The sequence below is a fragment of the Aquarana catesbeiana genome, linkage group LG10 (genome assembly GCF_042186555.1).
Source record: "Aquarana catesbeiana isolate 2022-GZ linkage group LG10, ASM4218655v1, whole genome shotgun sequence".
Classification (NCBI taxonomy): domain Eukaryota; kingdom Metazoa; phylum Chordata; class Amphibia; order Anura; family Ranidae; genus Aquarana; species Aquarana catesbeiana.
Genome location: NC_133333.1, coordinates 162886173 through 162889634, shown reverse-complemented (window position 1 = coordinate 162889634; position 3462 = coordinate 162886173). Strand labels below are relative to the sequence as shown.

At 50.4% G+C, this 3462-nt stretch overlaps 1 long non-coding RNA gene across 1 annotated transcript; it reads left to right on the top strand.

The window, feature by feature from the left end:
* The first annotated feature begins 638 nt into the window (after window positions 1-638).
* Window positions 639-1464, top strand: LOC141110082 (uncharacterized). The gene is made up of 3 exons (XR_012236237.1): window positions 639-792; window positions 911-1125; window positions 1230-1464. It is a non-coding gene; the product is annotated as an uncharacterized lncRNA (long non-coding RNA).
* Window positions 1465-3462: the final 1998 nt, after the last annotated feature.

Here is a 3462-nt window from a genome sequence, read left to right as displayed (position 1 = left end):
CCCCCTCCGGGACACACTAGGGGAACGGATTGTGTTCCCCCTGTCCAGATCGGGTTCAGCGTCAGCTGACTCCGGTCCTGGCTTCCCGTGCTGGTGGGAGTGAACGGCGGCGCGCGCCTCCGGGACGCGGCGCCGTGACGTCAGCCGCGACGATGCGCTCCAGTGTTACTGGTGCGCGTGCGCGGTGTGGGGTCAGGACCGGCGTCATTCGTTCCTTTGGGGGGGCGTGGCGCGGTCCACTCCCAGGGGGCCCACTATTGGACCAGGATGACAGGAGATCTGCCCAGGGGCGGATCCCCTGTCAGCTGGAGCCGAATGGGAGGAGGGAGTCCAGGGTGGACACGATGCACACAGCTGCTTGCTGTTGCAATCAGCTGGCCTCACTTTCAGTGGAGATAAATAGCTGAGCTCATCCACTCGGATCTTGTGATCGGAGGAGGATGCTGCACTCATGCTGGGCTCCTAGCTGCTAAAGTAAGTTACCTGTTGGACTGGGGGTATTACTGGGGAGCTTTTCACTCCTCTGATTATTTGGGGAGCTTTTTACCCTTTTGATTATTTGCTCATATGTGATGTGGTTATATATACCACAACCCATATATATATACTTTTTGCATTACCTTTTTTTTTTTTTTTTTTTTTTTTAAAAAATAAAAAAAGACCTCCCTCTCTCTCCCAACACCAGATCTCTTTTATGATGTCTGTCTGATGGTCAGCAAGGTACCCTCCGTGCCCTCCTCCCCTCCCCCTACGGTACACCTTGTAGGTGTTATTTGTGGCTCCAGATCCCAGGTATGTTTCTCTTTGACCATTAGCCTTTACACATTGACAGGTTCTCTGTACCAGTCTGATGGGGGTGTTCACCCCCAACTCTTTGCCACTCCTCATGATACTGTTTGCTTGGTCTTAGGTCCGAAGATTTCTGTGGACCCCAGCCCATGCACAGACGTTGCGCCCTAATTTGGACGTGACGTGTCTCAGCATCTAGGGAAATGGTGTCCTCCACATGAACCTCTTCTAGTACTCCATCTACTCACAATTGGATCACCTGGAATTACACATGGCCTGGGATACCACAGCAGAGCTGATTATTTGCTTTGAATCTTTTTGTAACACGTGCATTGGGTAAGTGAGTTCACTCTCACATATGAGGTATGGGGGACATATTATGTCACATGTATATGTAATGCTAACTACTCTATGTTTTTTGCTTCTGTAATATTAAACAGATGATAAACCTCACTTGTCAAACCCTGACGAAGGACTTTCCGAAACGCGTCGGTTTAGTGAGACCTACCCCATCCTATGCTTAACTGTTTGTCCATTGTGATTATTTTCTGTCCCCCACATGCTGTCCTTGATGCATTCGTATCTATGTATTTTTTATGCTTGAGTTGATTTTGTCACTTGGTATATTTTTGTATTATGTGTGTGTATTTTGTAATAAAATTTTCTTTTTTCATACATACTATGAACGTTTTTTGGTAATGCCTTAAAAATCCCACCTCTGGGGAACCCATTGTTCGTTTTTCTATATTTTGGGATGTGGCATACCTTTTCTGTTCGCTACTCCGGGTCAGACCCCTTTGAGCTGGTGTGCTTGGGGGACAGGAGCCACACTGGGGCAATGGTTCTGTCAGCTCTGCAGGGGCAGGTTCAGAGGTGGTTGACGCCACGCCAACTTAAGGCAGGAATGGTGGTTTGCGACAATGGCACCAACCTCCTCTCTGCCCTCCGACAGGGACAAATGACCCATGTGCCCTGTTTATCTCACGTCCTTAACTTGGTGGTGCAGCGGTTCTTGGGCAGGTACCCGGGCTTACAGGATGTCCTGAGGCAGGCCAGGAAAGTCTGTGTGCATTTCCGCCGGTCATATAATGCCAGTGCTCGGCTGGCAGACCTCCAAAAGGAGTTTAACCTGCCCAAGAACCGCCTAATCTGTGACATGCCCTCCAGGTGGAACTCAACGTTGGCCATGCTGCAGTGGCTGCACATGCAGCAGAGGGCCATCAATGAGTACCTGTGCGACTATGGCACCAGGACAGGGGAGATTGTTTTTTTTCCCCACGCCAGTGGGCCATGATCAGGGATGCATGCACTGTCCTGTCACCATTTGAGGAGGCCACGAGGATGGTGAGCAGTGACAGTGCATGCATCAGTGACACTGTCCCCCTTGTCCACCTGTTGGAGCACACGCTGCGTGGAATAATGGACAGGGCACTTGAGGCAGAACAGAGGCAGGAAGAGGAGGACTTCCTTAGCTCTCAAGGCCCCCTTATCCAGACAGTGTTCCTGCGTGCCCGCCGATCACACAGGAAGAGGACAAGGACGAGGAGGAGGAGGATTGTGTCAGTGTGGAGGTGGAGCCTGGCACTTAGCATCAGCAGCAGTCTTTAAGGGATCAGTCCCAAGAAACACATGGACTTGTACGTGGCTGGGAGGAGGTGGCTGTGGACCATGTCGTCCTTAGTGACCCAGAGGACTCCGGACCGAATGCCTTAGCAAACCTACGCTGCATGGCCTCCCTGATCCTGCAAAGCCTGCGTAAGGATCCTCATATTCCTGGTATCAAGGAGAAGAACCAATACTGGCTGGCAAACCTCCTTGATCCATGTTACAAGGGTAAGGTTGTGGACCTTATCTTGCCATCGCAGAGGGAGCAGAGGATGAAACATCTTCAGGAGGCCTTGCAGAAAGGTCTGTGCAAAGCGTTCCCAGAGACTGGGAGGTTACAAACTCCTGTTTCTGGACAACGTGTTGCTGAGGCTTCGGTCAGTCAAAGAAGGGGCAGTGGAGAAGGCGGCCATCTGACCGATACGTTCAGACAATTTTTTGGTCCGTAGCCCCAAGGTATGATCGGTTCCAGCAACCATCGCCAGCGTCTGTTTTACATGGTGCAGGAATACCAAGGAGCAAGATCTGACTTGGACACCTTTCCCACCGAAAATCCTCTGGGTTACTGGGTCTTGAGGATGGATCACTGGCCAGAGCTTGCACAGTATGCAATTGAGCTACTGGCCTGTCCTGCATCCAGCGTTCTTTCGGAACGCACATTCAGTGCTGCTGGAGGCTTTGTAACCGATCACAGGGTGCATCTGTCCACCGACTCGGTCGATCGACTGACCTTCATAAAAATGAATCAGTCTTGGATCACCACCAGCTACCAAGCACCTGATGCTGATGTAACCGGATATTTTTTTTTTAAATGTCGGATCGCTTTAAAGACTTCCTATGCTGATGCTGACTGACTATCCTGAGTAATTATCCTCTTCCTCCTCAATGATCATGCTGATAGCTTGTAAGAACATTTTTGGTTCTGTGCGCCACCACCAGTGCCTAAGGCCCAATTGTTCAGCCCCTGTTTAACAGGGGCATGTAATTACAATTTTTGATGCAATACTTTGCAGCAGGGCTTGTTTCTGCGTTCCAACTAGAGTATCCGTGAGGGGTTGCAGTGTTGTG